The sequence below is a fragment of the Salvelinus sp. IW2-2015 genome, linkage group LG32 (genome assembly GCF_002910315.2).
Source record: "Salvelinus sp. IW2-2015 linkage group LG32, ASM291031v2, whole genome shotgun sequence".
In the NCBI taxonomy this organism is placed as follows: domain Eukaryota; kingdom Metazoa; phylum Chordata; class Actinopteri; order Salmoniformes; family Salmonidae; genus Salvelinus; species Salvelinus sp. IW2-2015.
The window spans coordinates 33,001,864-33,022,267 of NC_036871.1; the positions used below are offsets into that span (position 1 = coordinate 33,001,864).

At 46.3% G+C, this 20,404-nt stretch overlaps 1 long non-coding RNA gene across 1 annotated transcript; it reads left to right on the forward strand.

Moving 5' to 3' along the window:
- The first annotated feature begins 9,656 nt into the window (after positions 1–9,656).
- On the forward strand, positions 9,657–11,180 carry LOC111957140 (uncharacterized). Its single transcript, XR_002876344.2, has 3 exons — positions 9,657–9,930; positions 10,813–10,974; positions 11,090–11,180. It is a non-coding gene; the product is annotated as an uncharacterized lncRNA (long non-coding RNA).
- Positions 11,181–20,404: the final 9,224 nt, after the last annotated feature.

Here is a 20,404-nt window from a genome sequence, read left to right on the forward strand (position 1 = left end):
GACCCCCCCCCCCCCCGTCTGTGACGTCATAACCAGGGGTTGTCCAGAGGTGGGGTCTGGGCCTCCAACAGCTCTTTAAGGGCGCTTACGTAGTTTGCTCCCACCACTTCCTTACTGCCGAGGACCGCGGACAGTCGCTGGAGGGCCACTTTAGCTGCCTCCTGCTGCACCGGTTTCTTTTTTCTGGAACCCTCTGGAGTCAACCAGTCAAACAGTCATATTTTAAACATTATACAATACCTATAGTATATATCTATATACATGACATACACACAGTATATTTACATGCAATACACCATAAAACATAACATTGTAAAGTATCCATTTGGCCTACTAAATGTGGCATTACCTGGGGCATAGAAGGTGATTGGTCCAGTGAATCGGAGGGCGCAGTGGTAGCTCCTCCGCTCTGCATCAGATTGGAGGGCCTCCTCTGGGGGTGGGACATCCCGCATATGACAGTGCTCCAGGACCACATCCTTATAGGGTGAAGCTGAYGTACAAAAGAAGAAAAGAGTTTCCATGACAACAAGCATTTTGATGGACATGGGAGGAAACAGTAAAGGTAGAGATTACTGTACTGTAGGGCTCTTTAACCTGATTCTGGTAGATCCAACAGGAGAACTAGTTTCTTGGAGGCAGACTCAACAGCCTCTGTCTACCCAGAATGCCTCTCTCCAGAGGTGACGTCAGTTTTGAGGACCACAGTGACACTACCAAAGAACATGGAACCTGAAGACAGAGTCACATAGTAGAGAGGAACCAATCAGACACCAATAGCAGCTTACTGACTATTAGTTGTTTGAGAAACATGCTAATATGATGACATTATCTTATAACAGATACAATACTATAAATTGGATTGGCTGAGGAATACAGTACCTGTGCATGAGAGGCTATGTGGTTAGTCCGTCTGGCTACTGGATGCCTCTCCCTCCTCTGTGTCATTGGCTAGCTCACTCAGATTAGCGCTGTCATTGGCTAGCTGGCTCAGGTGCTGCAGGGCCAGTTTAGCTACTTCCTGGAGCGCGGTCTTCAAATTTCCGCACACCTGAGTACCTTCAAACATCAGACCTCTCACCTTCACACGACCCCTGTAACCTGGACATGCCCAATTTGAGAAAAGTCAGATGGTCAGTCTTTGGAGAGACACAGCTGCATGCATCTCCAACGTTTTCACATAATAATAATAATAATAACAATTTATTTCCAATTAACGAGTTTTGATAGAGCCGTTTAATTATATTATAAAGATAACACACATGATATAATAAAAGAACCCAGCATAAGATATCTGCTTATAACAGCACAGATTTGGATAAGAGCCAATAGTTTCTCCTGACTATGGCTAGGGTTAAGGTTCTGACCTACCGAGTCTTCTGAGAAGACGGGCGGAGGCCAGCCCTGCCTCTTGGCCTCTTCATACAGATGGTTCTTATATTTGAGGCCTTCAGTAGCGAACTCAGGATCTGGAAAACACACAACACACAGCTGCATGGGAAGGGCTGGATCCCTCAGTAACTCTCTCTTCAGTCAGTCAGTCAGTCAGACTCTCTCTGACTCTCTCTCTCTCTCTCTCTCTGTCTCTCTCTCTCTCTCTCTCTCTGTCTCTCTCTCTGGAAAACCAATTCCCTGAGTGGTGTTGGATCCATCTCTCTCTCTATGTTCCTCTCCCTCTCTCACCGTGTGTGTGTGTGTGTATTCCTCTCCAGTGTGTCCACTCTGTCGTTGAGTAAGTCCACTTTTTTCTTGCACCTCTCTCAGTCTCTCCCACTGTGGTCCCACACACCTGTTCGATCTCCTCTGCCAGCTCCCTCAATTCGGGGGAGTGTGTTTCCAGAGCCTGGCCAAGCTCTTTGATTTGCCCCTGGTACAACTCTAAATCCTTCCTCTCCACCCGGAAGTCAGCCGAGTGCATCACCTTGTTCCTCGCGTTGGTCACCTGCGCACACACACATGCAAGAACACACATGTAAGCATGCTCATGTGTGAGTGTGTGTATGTGTGTATGCATGCATGCATGTGAGAATGTTTACCGGTGTGAAAAGTTGGGGTTTGGCAAATTTGCGAAAGTGGAGGCAATGGGACATTAGGTTGACGAATGCAGAGATGTCAAACTCCTCCACTCTGGTGTGCTTCCCGTTTCCACCGCTCATGTGGACCTGTACAAACACACAAAACACACACAGACACACACACTACAATAACGTACCAACTACCAACAGCAGGATCATTACAATATGTAAAACACATGATATGTACAGCCAGACCATTACTCGTTGCTTTACCTTGGGCACCTCCCATTTCCTTGTAGGCCACAGGTACGGGTTGGTGTTATTCCAGTACACCTGTCCGCCTTTATGGTTAGCCAAGATCGCAACTCTCCATTGCTCACACACTTCTTCTTTACACACTTTATGAACCTAGATTAACAGTTTTGTTATTTATTTAGGGTTGTAATCATTCTAAAAGTGAACTTTTAAGAAATAAAAGGAAATTGCACCAGGAAGTGTGTATTATTGTTAGGTTTGGAAGTGTCAGGTTTTTGATATGTCTTCTGTGAGGTAAAAGTGACAGCAAGTAACACGCATGCAGTGAGATCCAGGCTACAGTGAGCCAATGGTTATTACTTTTCTTTGAGATCATATTACATTGTAACTCCGTCAGATGTCATTTTTAATCACCTGGTTAGACATTGGGTTCTCCATAGCTCCATTTAATTTAATGTTTWCTTTTTTTCGGAGTTCACGGTGTTAAATCTCGATTTCGTTTTCCAGGAAACCTCCAAGTCGCATTTTAAGACAATTCAGAACCCATGGTCGTTTTAATCCAGTTTTTATACCCGTCATCCTGAAACCGTCTGAGCGAATCCATAGTGAAACAAATGTCGTGGATAATAATGAAACTTTCTAGTTTCCAATTCTGCAGTACCATCAGATACGATCAGTATCCCTCAGCTGCCAACGGCGCCTGTTCTCCGGCCTGTGGACTGCTACTGCAGCACTGTCAGGAACTGTTCTGTAAGCGCATGAGCCCGTATTCAACCAAGGTCCGTGCTATGCGGGATCCTTGGGACCTTACATACCCCACTGTAGTTGACGTTATAAGTGTTTAACGTGAGGGAAAAGCAGGGGCACAACTTTGATTTTAGAAGTGGCGGGTACATAACTTGGCGGGGGTCTGTGGGGTCCTCCCATTATGGGGGGCATCTAAAGCACATTTTCTGCATGTATACACAATCAAATATGACCCATGGCCCTTCTAACCGTCTGTATTTAGAAGAACAAAAAGTCAGCAAAAATGCCCACAGTCATCAAGCTAGGTTATCGATTATTAAATATGTTAAGTTATTGATAAGACTGAACTAGATCAAAGATAATTCAATAATCAATATTGTGTTGCACCTTTAACCAATACCATAACAAATGAACAACTCTTACAAATAAAGTACAAAGGCTTAACTTTTGATTGTCTTTATTAAGACATCCTATATCAAACTTCAGCCAGAACACCCAGCCAGCCCGAGCCGCTTGCATGCCCACCACCCACCAGTCTAGTCAATAACTGGCAAGTGTCTTCACTGACATTTTCAAGCTGTCCCTGGCTGAGTCTGTATTACCTACATGTTTCAAGCAGACCGCCATAGTCCCTGTGCCCAAGAACACCATGGTAACTTGCCTAAATGACTACTGACTCGTAGCACTCACATCTGTAGCCATGAAGTGCTTTGAAAGGCTGGTCATGGCTGGGTGATTTTTGCCCCCTAAACAGAGCTTTAACATGGGGCATCTGACCCTAAAACAGMGTTTCCCAACCCTCTCCACCGGCCCCCCCAGAAGTTTAAAACAAACCTGTGAAACATCTGGAGAGGCCCGAGGAGAGGTTTGGGAAACCCTGCCCTAAGGGAACACCAAGGGAGATGCCAAGAGCGAGATCTCCCCCGGGGGATTTCTTAACAGACTTCAAGGCTAGGATCAACTACTTCCTCGGTTCAGAAAACACAACCTGTGCTTCTCTACCACAAATCCCTCACGCCTAAACAGGACATGCTTTTGACACTCATACACAATCCTACCTCTGCTCATCAGAGTAGCAAATGGTAGGAGGGGGTATTGACCTGAGATAGGCTTGAAGCCAGGAAATCAACCCTAAGGAAATCAAACTACATACAACAACCCCAAGAGAGTAAGGGCCTCAGCAAGGCTAGTGTCGTTCAACTTGTCAGGCAGCATGACTACCTTGCTAGGAAATGTCTAAGTAGTACTAAATGCAGTTCCAATATACTGACCAATTTTAGCTGGCTCACTGGCTTTCATTTTAATGAGGGATTAAATACAAAGTGGTGCTATAAAACTTTCAAAACCTCAGACCAATTGACTGTAATTTAAGCCTCTGTCTTAAAGGCAATAACTTTTAGGTTGCATGTATTGAAATAAGATWAAAAATGTTATATTACTCACCAAAATAAGAGGAACCACAGCTAAAGTACATTAAAACCACATAGTAATTTAATGACATATATATCCAGTATAGTGACATATAGTATATCATCATTTTCTGACATATATCTGTCATAGTGGATTCTAATTTCTTCACCCCAAAAACACAGTTATACTATTGCCTTTAAGTTGCATTGATTAATACATATAAATGTTTTATTGAATAGTTCCCAGTAGCAATACCCATCTTCCTGCAGTACCCATGTTCCTGCACTTATCCCCACAAAATACAGGTACAGTACGCTAGAATGCCAAACCYAAGCCATGCCAACCATAACATGTTTTAATATAGCCAAGCTATTCTTTTCATGAATTCTGTAATGTTTTTCAATCTCCACAAGACTCCCTGATGCAGGACCTACAGGAGCTGTTGGGGAGTTTCAAGGGGCCAGATTGTCATGTAACCCCAAAGGTGACTTGGGCACAGAGGCAGGCCTTGTTTGCACAAAAGTGGGGGGAAAAGAGAGAGTCAATGGTGGACAGCATGCTCTCTGCTGAAGGTACTGTGTTGGGCCACTGTCAATATTGCAACAGTGAGGATGTGGTTGTGTGGTGCAGAGATCGTCTGCCCAGGCATCTTCTCACGTGACATAGCCACCCATAGCACCAAGGTTTTGCACAAAAGGGAGTAATTTTAGTCATGCTGCACAATTTAATGCATCAGTATTTACAGTCCAAATATACAGAACAATTTATTTGGGATCTTTTGGTGTCACATTTTGGTTTGTAGTTTGTCTTTTGCACATGGCTGTACCACAACTGAGTGGTTGCCCCCCCAGCGCCCAGACAGTGACGAGTGGCAAGCAGGTCATCCTGATTGGAATAAATGGTAAGCGTATGGTTTTTAAGGACTACTTATATTCCCATGTTTTTAAAGAATGTAATTAATTACTTCCTGATAGTTACTCCTGACTCAGGGCGCTACAACCTGTCCCTTCCTGTTCTGAACTGCTCCGGGTGTCTGAGACATTGGACAGTTTGTAACGGCAGATTTCCTCCTCTTCGTCTGAGGGGCAGCTCCGGACTGAGGGGCAGCTCCGGACTGAGGGGCAGCTCCGGACTGAAGAGCAAGCTCCGGACTGAAGAGCAGCTCCGGACTGAAGAGCAGCTCCGGACTGAAGAGCAGCTCCGGACTGAAGTGGCAGCTCCGGACTGAAGAGCAGCTCCGGACTGAAGAGCAGCTCCGGACTAAGAGCAAATCCGGCATCGCCGGCGTGACAGGCGGCTCTGGCAGCTCCTGGCTGACTGACGACTCTGGCAGGTCCTGGCTGACTGACGGCTCTGGCAGGTCCTGGCTGGCTGGCGGCTCTGGCAGCTCCTGGCTGGCTGGCGGCTCTGGCAGGTTCCTGGCTGACTGACGACTCTGGCAGGTCCTGGTTGGCTGGCGGCTCTGGCAGCTCTGGCTGGCTGGCAGCTCCTGGCTGGCTGGCTCTGGCAGCTCCTGGCTGGCTGGCTCTGGCAGCTCCTGGCTGGCTGGCTCTGGCAGCTCCTGGCTGGCTGGCTCTGGCAGCTCCTGTCTGGCGGACGGCTCTGGCTGCTCCTGTCTGGCGGACGCTCTGGCTGCTCCTGTCTGGCGGACGGCTCTAGCGGCTCGGGACAGACGGGCAGCTCTGACGGCTCGGGACAGACGGACAGCTCTGACGGCTCGGGACAGACGGGCAGCTCTGACGGCTGGGGACAGACGGACAGCTCTGACGGCTCGGGACAGACGGGCATCTCAGACAGCGCTGGCAGGCAGGCAGTTCAGACAGCGCTGGGCAGGCAGGCAGTTCAGACAGCGTTGGGCAGGCAGGCAGTTCAGACAGCGCTGGGCAGGCAGGCAGTTCAGACAGCGCTGGGAGGCAGGCAGTTCAGACAGCGCTGGGCAGGCAGGCAGTTCAGACAGCGCTGGGCAGGCAGGCAGTTCAGACAGCGCTGGGCAGGCAGGCAGTTCAGACAGCGTGGACAGGCAGGTACACCTGTAGGGAGGAGACGGAGAGACAGCCTGGTGTGCGGGGGGCTGCCACCGGAGGACTGGTGTGGAGGTGGCACCGGATATACCGGACGTGAAGGAGTACACGCGCTCTTGAGCACGAGCCTGCCAACCTTACCAGGTTGAATGGTCCCCGTAGCCTGCCAGTGCGGCGGAGGTGGAATAGCCGCGCACTGGGCTATGCTGGCGAACCGGGGACACCATTTGTAAGTCTGGTGCCATGTACGCCGGCCCGAGGAGACGCACTGGAGACCAGATGCGTTGGGCCGGCTTCATGACACCCGCCTCGATGCTCCACCTAGCCCTACCAGTGCGGCGAGGTGGAATAGCCCGCACTGGGCTAGCACGCGTACTGGGACACCGTGCGCTCCACCGCATAACACGGTGTCTGACCAGTACGACCCCTCTCACTCCACGGTAAGCACGGGGAGTTGGCTCAGGTCTCCTACCCGGTTTGCCACACTCCGCGTGTGCCCCCCCTAGATTTTTTGGTCTGACTCTCGGGCTCCAACCGCGTCGCCGCGCTGCGGCCAGGGTCCCTTGCCGTCCAGGATCCTCCCCAAGTCCAGGAGTCTCTGTGTCTGTTTCTGCTGCTGCTGTCGCTGGCCTCTTTTCCACTCCGCTTGGTCCTTTGGTGGTGGTGTTTCTGTAACGATAGTCATTTTCTTCCTCCTCCTCGGACGAGGAGAGGCGAGACGGATCGGACCAATACGCAGAGTGGTTAGTTTCCATAGTGATTTAATATATAACAAAACAATATGCGATACAAAGGAACTACCGTGACAGTCCCGTGTGGCGAAACACTGACACAAGAACAAACACCCACAAAACACACGTGAAACCCCGGCTGCCTAAGTATGATTCTCAATCAGGGACAACGATTGACAGCTGCCTCTGATTGAGAATCATACCAGGCCGAACACACAAAATCCCAACAWAAAAATCACACATCGACAACCCACCCAACTCACGCCCTGACCATACTAAATAAATACAAAAACAAGGGAAAACAGGTCAGGAACGTGACACAGATCTTCATTGTAAAGGGTTTAAACACTGTTTCCCATGCTTGTTCAATGAACCATAAACAATTAATGAACATGCACCTGTGGAACGGTCGTTAAGACACGAACAGCTTGCAGACGGTAGGCAATTTAGGTCACAGTTATGAAAARTTAGGACACTGAAGAGGCCTTACTACTGACTCTGGAAAAACACCAAAAGCAAGATGCCCAGAATCCCTGCTCATTTGCGTGAACGTGCCTTATGGATGCTGCAAGGAGGCATGAGGACTGCAGATGTGGCAAGGGCAATAAATTGCTACTATGAGACGCCTAAGACAGCGCTACAGGGAGACAGGACGGACAGCTGATCGTCCTCGCAGTGGCAGACTATGTGTAACAACACCTGCACAGGATCGGTACATCCGAACATCACACCTGCGGGACAGGTACGGGATGGCAACAACAACTGCCCGAGTTACACCAGGAACGCATAATCCCTCCATCAGTGCTCAGACTGTCCGCAATAGGCTGAGAGAGGCTGGACTGAGGGCTTGTAGGCCTGTTGTAAGGCAGGTCCTCACCAGACATTACCGGCAACAACATCGCCTATGGGCACAAACCCACCGTCGCTGGACCAGACAGGACTGGCTAAAAGTGCTCTTCACTGACGAGTCACGGTTTTGTCTCACCAGGGGTGATGGTCGGATTCACATTTATCGTTGAAGGAATGAGCGTTACACCGAGGCCTGTACTCTGGAGCGCGATCGATTTGGAGGTGGAGGGTCCGTAATGGTCTGGGGCGGTGTGTCACAGCATCATCAGACTGAGCTTGTTGTCATTGCAGGCAATCTCAATGCTYTGCGTTACAGGGAAGACATCCTCCTCCCTCATGTGGTACCCTTTCTGCAGGCTCACCTTGACATGACCCTCCAGCATGACAATGCCACCAGRCATACTGCTCGTTCTGTGCGTGATTTCCTGCAAGACAGGAATGTCAGTGTTCTGCCATGGCCAGCGAAGAGCCCGGATCTCAATCCCATTGAGCACGTCTGGGACCGTTGTTGAATCGGAGGGTGAGGGCTAGGGCCATTCCCCCCAGAAATGTCCGGGAACTTGCAGGTGCCTTGGTGGAAGAGTGAGATAACATCTCACAGCAAGAACTGCCAAATCTGATGCAGTCCATGAGGAGGAGATGCACTGCAGTACTTAATGCAGCCACACCAGATACTGACTGTTACTTTTGATTTTGACCCCACCTTTGTTCAGGGACACATTATTCACATTCTGTGGAACTTGTTCAGTCTCAGTTGTTGAATCTTGTGATGTTCATACAAATTTACACATGTTAAGTTTGTTGAAAATAAAAGCAGTTATCAGTTAGAGGACGTTTCTTTTTTTGCTGAGTTTATGCTGTTAGGCAGAAACACATTATGTTCCTCTCACTGATATTGTCATGGCCTGCCTAAGTCTAGGACCTTCATGGGCGTGGAAGTGTGTGTGTGTGTGTGTGTGTGTGTTGGCTGTGTGTGTGTGTGTGTGTGTGTGGTGTGTGTGTGTGTGTGTGTGTGTGTGTGTGTGTGTGTGTGTGTGTGTGTGTGTGTGTGTGTGTGTGTGTGTGTGTGTGTGTGTGTGTGTTGTGTGTGTGTGTGTGTGTGTGTGTATGGGATAGGACTGTAGTAGAATGGTCTTTGGGGTGGGCCCCTATGGCCCCCCTCCCAGCAGTGTCTTCTCTCTTCAACTGTTGGCCTTATCTTGAGTTGAGTTCCACATCCCTCATTGTCCTAGTTCCACAGAAACTGGCCTTCCTTATCAGGAACTGAAACTAGATTGCATCCTTCCTTAGAAATATTAATATTCAGCAACAACATGCTTGAACAGAATATGAACTTTCTGCACTTCCCCTTGTCTCACTCAGTAACTTTCCATACACCAAGTTCCTATTAACACTTTACTGACCCCTAACATGTACATTTCTTATACATGTAAAGTAATCAGTACATAATATGATGACAGGAATAAGTGTATTTCAAGCCAGAATCCAACAGGTAGAAAAGTTAATGTTTCTCTGTCTTTCAACTTCATAATTGCATTGATGTCAGTGGAGTCATGTTTGTCATGCCCTGCGTTTGACAGCCACACTTCAGGATAGTCAGACAGGGCAAACAGGAAAGACAGGGAAAACAGGGGAAACAGGGAAAATGGGGCAGACAGGGCTTTACCTCAGTGTGAAACAGAGGAAATACTAGATTGATTCTATACATCGTTTGACATGTTTCTCCGGACTGTAACGGAACTTTTTGACTTTGTCTGCTCGCGCGTCATGAATTTGGATTACTGAGCTAAACGCGCGAACAAAAAGGAGGTATTTGGACATAAATTATGGACTTTATCGAATAAATCAAACATTTGTGGAACTGGGATTCCTGGGAGTGCATTCTGATAAAGATCATCAAAGGTAAGTGAATATTTATAATARTATTTCTGACTTTGTTGACTCCACAACATGGCGGATATCTGTATGGCTTGATTTGTTGTCTGATCGCTGTACTCAGATTATTGCATAGTGTGCTTTTTCGGTAAAGCTRTTTTGAAATCTGACACAGCAATTGCATTAAGGAGAAGTGTATCTATAATTCCATGCATAATAGTTGTATCTTTTATCAATGTTTATTATGAGTATTTCTGTAAATTGATGTGGCTCTTTGCAAAATTACCGGATGTTTTGGAACTACTGAACGTAACGCGCCAATGTAAACTCCGATTTTTGGATATAGATATGAACTTTATCGAACAAAACATACATGTATTGTGTAACATGAAGTCCTATGAGTGTCATCTGATGAAGATCATCAAAGGTTAGTGATTAATTTTCTTTCTATTTCTGCTTTTTGTGACTCCTCTCTTTGCCTGGAAAAATGGCTGTATTTTTCTGTGACTAGGTGCTGACCTAACATAATCGTTTGATGTGCTTTCGTCGTAAAGCCTTTTTGAAATCGGACACTGTGGTGGGATTAACAACAAGTTTATATTTAAAATGGTGTAAAATAGGAATTTTAATTATGAGATTTCTGTTGTTTTGAATTTGGCGCCCTGCACTTTCACTGGCTGTTGTCATATCGATCCCGTTAACGGGATCCCAGCCATAAGAAACTGAGAAATTGTATGACCATAAACAGCAGATTATCTTATGAGCCACAAKTCTGCATGCCTTGTATAATGTTATAACTGCATGACAACAAATGCTTTAGAAATGAGTTGCTTGCTTTGTACTCTCTTTGTTTATAGTCATGTAATATATCTGAATTTACAGTCTGTCTAAACACCCCTTTTTATTCAGACGGTAACAAGAGGAGGTATCAGATTCTGAGAAATTGTAGAGGACAAGGCAGCCTTGACAGCTGACATTGTTCAACTTCACAAGCAGCAGGCAGAGTTTAGGCTCCCCACAGTGGCTGCTCAATACTGACAACTTTGTGGCCATGGGAGAGACTTGGCACCAGTAAGTATATGATTGCAGAAGGTATCTATTGTGATTTCACTTTTACCTTCAGCGTAGGCTGCAATCATTCTGTTATATACCTCTGTGAGGCAACAGCCATTTTGTCATCCAAAAGGCAATCTGGGCAGACTGATGTTGGTGGACAGACTGCAGGAGGAAGAGAGGATCCTGGTGCAGGAGATGAAGAAGCACTGGGGGAGCCTACAAAGAGCAGCAGGAACTCTAGAGGCACTGTCCCTACAGCTGCAATATCAGAGTAAGTTGAGGTTTACACTATTTTTGGAATTAACTTTTTGTCTTCATTTGCAAATACCCTCCACACTATTGTGGAATTGTAAATAATTTGCTGTTTTACATATGACTTTTAGGCAATGCAGTGGAGATGTCGGAGGGAGGGAGGAATGGCCTTCTCTGCCTCCTGAAGAGAAGATTGAATGAACTGACACAAGACACCAGGAACACCTACCACAAGCTGATTCTGGGAGAAAGGGCTATTTTTGATGACTCTGATGTAGATTAAAACTCAGATGAAGATAGAAGTCCTATTGCTGAGAGCTCAGATGACAACTGCTATGCTTTCTGAAATCATACACCACCCCTACCTCTTTCTCTCTGTCTCGCTCTCTCCCGCAGGAGGGAGAAAGCAGCCACCACCTCCCTCGGGAGCAGCCTGGTCTTCCGACGTTGACCCCTGACCCCTCACCTTCTGAACCCATCCAGGGGAATGTCATTTGCCTGATGATGTGCTAGTGGAGAAGGAATGTGTCATTTCAGTGCATTTGTTGCCATAGTCCCTCACCTCCTCGACTCCGTTTCTTCCGGTCCTAGAGGATGGCGACATCATTAGCAACTCAGAATGTTGGTTGAGGACCTCTTTACTGAGGAATGTGGTTGTTCTTCATGATTGTTTTATATAAAATATATTGGAGTATTTTCTATGCAGCTGTGATTGTGATTTTTGTGTAATTGTGAGTTGCAAAAGAGTCCTTGGTCTCAATGTGACTGTAAAAATAAATAAATAAATAAATAAAAGCATTAACCACTAACAGCTCTCTGTGTGTTTCAATCGATTACATAGTATGAATGAATTCCTTTGAAGTAATAAAAAGTGTTGGTGCAGCATGCTGTAAGTCATTGCTGCCCCTTGCAACATTGTAAGTACAACATCACGTTTCTAAAGTGTCACTTTCCAAATCTAACAGCCTATCACTCGCTTTTATGTTTGACTTTAAATCAGTTAACGGTGTATCAATGAAAATCTGATATTGAGTGSAATGTACTGTTGCCCAACCCATATATTTCAGCAGTGCATTGTATCCTACACCATAATTTCAAATGGTAGGACATATGGGCTCTTTCCATTTGTCCTATTGAAACTTACTGGCTGATGGACAATAACGTATGCCTATTTACAGCAGCATATGATTTGATAGTTGTTATACCAACACTAATTGATGTCTATTGATATATTCATCGTATAAAAAAAGAGAATTTTACAGTTCACAAACTATAGCCGGCACCTGGCACAATGCTGATTGATATAGATTATGAGCAGTGAGACTATCTATTAGTTATAAACAGTGGATTGGTCTGAACAACTTTAGTAGGCCTAGTGATTTTCTTGTGAGTAATGAGAAAACAATCATAAAAAYTGATGGGAATATTGCATTTTGAAAAGCAAATACTTAGAATATGTCATCAGTGGACCTGCGTGAGGGGTGTCATGAAGAATCAGAGCGTTTTGAAGGGGCTGATACGGTGTTGCACTGTTAAGGCCGCGCAGGGCTCCTGTTACCATTTGAAACAGGCAACAACTTATAAGTCTATAGCTTATTATATAGCCGACTGACCTTCAAATAAGCTACTCAATATAAGGCTATATGTGATAATAAGCACATCTTCATAGAGGAGTTTATTATAGGCCTATAATAGGCTAGGTGTAACTACAGATTAAAATACATATATGCCTATGTGTATATCATCATAGCTTACATGCTGTTTATATAGTCTACCTGTAACGCTTGTTGGAAGGATGAGACCAAGGTGCAGCGTGGTACGTGTTCATGCTTCTTTATTAAAAACTGAACACCAAACAAAACAACAAAAGCACAACGAACGTAACGTCTTGAAGGCTCACTAGAGCTAACAAAAACAACATCCCACAACCTAAAGTGGAAAAAAAGGCTGCCTAAGTATGATTCCCAATCAGAGACAACGATAGACAGTTGTCCCTGATTGAGAACCATACCCGGCCAAAACATAGAATCACAAATCATAGAAATAAAGAACATAGAATGCCAACCCCAAATCACACCCTGACCAAACCAAATAGAGACATAAAAAGGCTCTCTAAGGTCAGGGCGTGACACTACCATGCTATTATGTTTATTACCTTACATGCAGTCTTTCTGTAGGCTACCACTGCATCATATTGACATGCAGCATGTTTTGTCCATTATGCAAATAATGGGTATAGGGGTTGAATGGCCATATAAAGGGTGTAGAATGTTTAAATAGTATATTTCCGTTGTTCTCAAGGCTCCAATATCAATATAAAAAGTTTTTAGAAACATTTAATTACATACACTGAGAAGCTGAAATGGTCAAACCACACGGACACCGTGGTGATGAAGGCATGTCAGTGACTCTTCAACCTTAGGATGCTGAAGAAATTCGTCAAGTCCCAGAGGGTCATTACGGTMTTCTACAGGAGCACCATCGAGAGCATACTGTCAGGCTGCATCACAGCCTGGTATAGTAACTCCACCGCCGCGGACCGCAAGGTGCTACAGAGGGTGATGCACTCAGCCGAAAGCACCATTGGGTGCACACTGCCTGCCCTCCAGGACACCTACAACACCAGGTGTCGCAGGAAGGCCAAGAAGATCATCAGGGACCCCAGCCACCCAAGCCATGGCCTGTTCTCTCCGCTTCCATTACTCAGACGTGGGCAGTATAGGTGCATCACGGCAGTACAGTGGCATCATGGCAAAAACAGTCAGACTGCCCCACCTCCTCTCCAACAAACATTTACCGTGCCCCCACACCCCAATGGACATGAATCTTTGTTACAGCATAAATATGTATATAGTATATATTTTTTATCCTTTCACTCACTTCTCACTTCCCCCCCTGCTGCTCCCCCTATGGARATTTCCCAACGGACTCTAACCCTGACCCCACTGTTGTAAATGTGTATATATACACTGCTCAAAAAAATAAAGGGAACACTTAAACAACACAATGTAACTCCAAGTCAATCACACTTCTGTGAAATCAAACTGTCCACTTAGGAAGCAACACTGATTGACAATAAATTTCACATGCTGTTGTGCAAAGGTGAATAGACAAAAGGTGGAAATTATAGAATTAGCAAAACCCCCATAAAGGAGTGGTCTGCAGGTGGTGACCACAGACACTTCTAGTTCCTATGCTTCGCTGGCTGATGTGGGTCACTTTTGAAATGCTGGCGGTGCCTCTCACCTTGTGTAGCATGAGACGGAGTCTACAACCACACTACCGGTCAGGTAGTGCAGCTCATCCAGGATGGCACATCATGTCGAGCTGTGGCAAGAGTTTGCTGTGTCTGTCAGCGTAGTGGTCCAGAGCATGGAGGCACTACCAGGAGACAGGCAAGTAATCAGGAGACGTGGAGGAGCCGGTAGGAGGGCAACACCCAGCAGCAGCGACCACTACCTCCGCCTTTGTGCAAGGAGAGGAGCACTGCCAGAACCCTGCGAAAATGACCTCCAGCAGCCACAAATGTGCATGTGTCAGCAGATCATAGCGGATCTCACAAGGGGTCTGAGGATATCTCATCTGTAGGTACCTAATGGCAGTCAGGAGCTACCTCTGGCGAGCACATGGAGGGCTTGTGTGAGGTTCACCCACCACCAAAGAAATGCCACCCCACCCACCATGACTGACCCCCGCCAAATCTTCGGTCATGCTGGGGAGTTGCAGGCAAGCAGAACAGTCTCACGGCGTTCCAGACGCACATTTGTGGCCTGCGTGGAATGCGTCCTTAGTCTTGCAGGCTCTGCAGTGCTCCTCTTGCTAGCAAAGGTACATGGCAGCACAGGGCGGTCCTGCCTGCGGTGTTGCCCTCCTTACAAGCCTCCTCCATTCTCACGCTCCTGATGTACTGGCCAGTATAGGTGTGTGATTCTTGCCCGTGTGGACTGCCTCCGTATCGCTTCTTCACGGCTGGATTGGTGTAGCGTCTCAGTTAACTGCGATTTCACAGGATTGCATAGTCGTTCCTATTCTGATAACGCTGAGAGGGAGATGTACACAGGTCATAACACATTACTAACACCTTCGATTACACATTCTGGCCCAATACCAGTCAAAACAGTGTTGTGGGGTGCGTGGTGTGTTGGTGGTGTGTGTGTGTGTGTGTGTGGTGTGTGTGTGTGTGGGGCAACAAAGTAGATGTCCTATAGTGTCGACTGTGTCTCGCTGATGTGCTCGTTGATGTTATGTGTTGTTTGGTTGATAGACGTGGTGATGTAGTCTGTGTGTTGTGTTGGTGATGTTGGTGTGTGTGGTGAATGTGTGTGTGTGTTAGCTTGTGTTATTAATGGAAATCACCGAGAGTGCTAGTGTATGATGGTGTGTGTATAGATATCTGTCACGAAATGTCGCTCGTGTTCAGAACTGGATAAGAGTGATGTTATGGTGAGAGTGTGTTAGTATGAGAGTGATTGATTATATCGATTAGATAGAGGAGTGTGTGTGTGTAGGTGTTGGTGTCGCTGTCTAGAGAGTAGTGTGGTTTGGGAGATATGACGAGCTTGTAGTCGTCGAAGTTGTGCTGTGTGGTATGTATGAGTTTCTTGTTGAGAGATTATTGAGTGGGTTGGTACTAGTAGATTTGTCCTGTGTCGTATTTGATGGGTGTTGTGTGAGAGAATAAGAGAAGTGAGGTGGTATGAGACAGTAGTCATGTTAAGAGATAAGGAGTTATGTTATGTGAGCTGCGTTGTGAGAGACTAGTGTGAGTGTGTATTGGATTCGCGTGTGAAGGGATTAGAGCAGTGCTCAGTTTGAGTGTGCGTGTTTGAGAAGAAGTAGTGAGTAGTGTGTGAGGGTCGTGATGTGAGGTTATCGTGAGTTGTATAGAGAATGGTGGTGTGCGGTGTATGGGATGTGTGTGTGGCTGCTCTATAGCTGGGTTGAGTGGGCGTTCATGCCGTGTGTGTGCACAGCGGAGGAGGGAAGTTCTTGAGTGGGCTGCCGCTGTACCGCGCTAAGCAGACTACTATGGGGCGAGTATGTTCTCTTGTGCGCTTCATCCGTCCTCAGCTGACTGATCCGGCGTGGGGCCGCTTTACCTCTCTCTTAGGAACAGTGGCTCTGTCAAAGCCTTTCGTTCGGTGACGATTCTAAGCTGTACGTTGCTATGGTATCCTAATTCACCGCTCCTACTTATACGCTGTCGATTTTACAGCAGTATGGATTGAGGGTTGGTCTGCTTGAGCAGCTTGTAGATTTAGTCATAAGTTCGAGCTTGTGTTTTACATAAGGTTTGGATCTGTGGCACGACAGGATGTTTTAGTTGGGCTCACTTTCTCCTCACGAGTGCTTGTGCCTGGGTGGGTCTTGTCCGTACGTGCAAGGAAGCTCCTCACACGAGTTAGGGGCGCTATTTTTCCCTTCCATGCGACCATCATGGAGCTGTTTGTTTTTGCTTCTACATCACTGTCAAACTGTGGGACGTTTACAGAAGGCAGTGTGTGTTCTGGCACTGTTCCAAATCGATGACCAATCAATTGAACTTTTACGGACAGGTTGGACTCCATCAAGTTCTGTAAGCAAATCTCGCAAAACCGCAATGCAAAGACGTGATTCTCCGCGAAGAAGTATTGGTGTGACTGACGAAGAGAACTCACCTAAAGTCTTGCGCATAGGTTAATTTCTCAGGAGAGGTTTTGGACTTGGAAACGAATACGAATCGTAAGTGCGTCGTAGGGGATAGAGGCTGGAATAGTTATGGAATAAGGTATTTTCAGGTTTTTTAAGTTTGCAAAATGGACTAGAAAGCGCGTGTGGGTTGCTTGCTTTAGGTATTAGGTGGGGGGTTTGTGTGTGATTGATGGGGGGATGGTGGGGAGTGTGGATACTAATCCAATTGTAAGTAGGCGCTGTAACGAATAAATGTGGAAAGTCAGGGGTCTGGAAGACTTTGGCCGAATGTGCGACGTGGGTGATGGCTCGTTTGGACTGGAATCTACATTTATTCGTTTAGTGTTGATTATGCCCCAGTGAGAGAAGGTCGGCCTGAACTTCCACAGAGCATGCAGGGATGAGACTTTGGTCAGTTTCCATCTACGGTATAGCGTAAGTAGTGGAGTGGACTAGAAGCGACTCGGGATTTCGGACCTAGGATCGTTCTCGAGGATGACGAGTTGGGACTTGTATACCGCAGGATGGTAGATCTCAGGAAGAAGAAGGTTATGACACACTGAAAACCCACAGCTGATACTTGTGGAGTCTTCGAGGACGACAAGGGCTCTGTCAACCTGTGAACCATACAAGTGTCTGGGTTGAAATTCGCTATATCCTCTAGCACAGTAGTCCACTCTCGGTGCTTGATACGACAGCACACTACAGGACTTGCGTATGATCTCACAGCAATGCGAGAGTTTGATCCTTTGAATAACCTCATCGGATTGCATTCACGTCTGATGACTATGAAGAAGCGCGCGTGTCGCTTCGACTATGATACCCACAGGATGGTAGATCTCCAGGAAGAGGGTTGGACTGAAAACCCACAGGATGGTAGATCTCCAGGAAGAGGGTTGGGATGAAAACCCACAGGATGGTAGATCTCCAGGAAGAGGGTTGGGATGAAAACCCACAGGAAGGTAGATCTCCAGGAAGAGGGTTGGGCAGCCCTGTTTTAGACAATTCCATTAGTAAGGGAAGGGAAAGGGGATACCTAGTCAGTTGCACAACTGAATGCTTTCAACCCCTCTGAATCAGAGAGGTGTGGGGGGCTGCCTAAATTGACATCCAGGTCATTGGTGCCTGGGGAACAGTTATTGTTGGGGGTTAACTGCCTTGCTCAATGGCAGAAAAAAATATTTTTCCAATTTGCAGGCTTGGGCATTCAAACCATCAACCTTTTGGTTACTGGCCCAATGCTCTTAACCGCTAGGTTACCTGCCGCCCCTCAGAGGAGGAGGCTGCCTAGTTGCCTGGTGGGAGGAGCTATAGCAGGACGGGCTCATTATATAGGCTGGAATGGAGTACATGGAACGGAGTCAAACATGTTGGATTCCATGTTTGATGTGATTGATATCGTTCCATTTATTCCATTCCAGCCATTACGATGAGCCTGTCCTCCTATAGCTTCCCCCACCAGCCTCCTCTGTTTCATTGGTCCTAAAGTGAAATCTCCACCCTCCCAGAACACCGGGTAATGCAAAACGAACTCGCCCATTGATTACACCAAAGACAGTACCGTATGAAGATCGGCAAAAACTGCTTTTCCAATTGAAATCCCCGATTACACTTGTGGGCAATGTCATGGTGATGTTGGCTAGCTAAGCTCATGCTCATTTAAATAAGGAAAATGTTTTTATATTTTCATTACATTTTTTGATTTGTATGTTTAGCTCACATAATATAATTTAAACGTATGCATTAAAGTGTCTGTAATAGAATAAACTTGTCAAAAACGAATGTAGACATTAATGCATTTCTATAGCTTCCAAAATCTGTTTTACGATTGAGGAGGAGTACCATGATGGCTGCGCGGTGTCTTCAATACAGCGGCCCCTGTCAGTCATCCAGGGTTTATTCACATCATTGTTCTGCACCCACTCTGACACGGCCACCACAGACCCGGGTTCCTAGTGACTAGATTACCGTGGAAGGATCTCGTCTCAGTATTGGTCAAAGAGTGTAAACCGTCCCGCAGTTTGAGGAGGCAGTAGCCCACTTTGTGCCAGTTCTTATACGAGCGCTCAACTCTTCGTTGATATGCATCAATAACTATAGGTTTAGGCCACACATAAGTAATGGCCTACCTACAGTTCAGACTTTAGGTTGCTAAACAGTCAAAAACATATAAGAGCGAGCCAAGTATAGTTGTCAGGATTGTCGAGCGGTCGAAGGCGCCAGACTCAAGGTGTAAATCCTTCCTGAAAAAGGGGTATTCTGGTCTCTGAATGGAGGCGTGGGTTCGAATCCCGCTTCTGACAACCCTTTTCCCTAAAAAACTCGGAATAAAACAATCTACAAAATCAAGTGGTAAAAGGAAAACACATATCCTGGAATATACATTTCACCGATTGCCTAGTTTTAAATTCACTCAACTAGACTAGTGACAACCTGAGCCGTTGGAAAACTCACATGTGTGTGTGAGAGTTTTCCTCCATGAGGTGGCGCCATCATCATAGCAAACGCCAGAGGCGTACCTAATGTCAGCCTGCACTAGTCTCTCGGCAGCTGACTGAAAGGACGATTTTTACTGGTCGCCAAGACTCCTGGAGATCTATCTAACCACGGTCTGTGTGTGTGTTACCACGGTCTGTGTGTGTGTGTGTGTTTGTGTGTGTGTGTGTGTGTGTGTGTGTGTGTGTGTGTGTGTGTGTGTGTGTGTGTGTGTGTGTGTGTGTGTGTGTGGTGTGTGGTGTGTTGTGTTGTGGTTGTTTGTGTGTGTGTGTGTTGTGTGGTGTGTGGTTGTGCTGCTGTGTGTTGTGTGTGGTGTGTGTGGGGTGGGTTTTGGGCTCTCACAGTGAGGCCGTTGTGATTTATTTCAGAATACTAATGTCTCTTTGATCTCCTTGCTTAAAAAACACGTCTGCTCGGATCCCACACCCCACACTCATTGTGTCCCTCTCATTCACTGCTAAGCCGAGACCCCATTTACTGCACAACCACTCACAGGGGACAAGCACGGCGCGCACACACACAAACACCACCACACACACACACACACACACAACACACACACACACACACACACACCACACACACACACACACACACACACACACACACACACACACACACACCACACACACACACACACACACACCACACACACCACACTCCAGTTGTCTAATCTACTTTAACTATCATCAAATCCGTAGAGATCCAATTACAAAGATAGAGGATATTTTGATTTTCTGTGTGCATCCTAAAAGACTAATAAAATGTGTCATGTAAAGATGAATTATTTATACAATAAATGTTCTTTCATTTTTTATAATTGCTTCTTGTGTTATAAAATCTTTTTAAATTGTGGTCTGTAATTCAAAGCCTAAGTGGTTCACTGTGTCGAAGTGCTATTCCACTGGTCCTTAAATGGTTCTGTGTCTCTAACTACAGAAACAAAACATGCATGCCTTACGTTTGCAGGGAGTCTGGCCACAATTATTATTCATGTGCACATGTTGATTGGATATTCTCTCTCTCT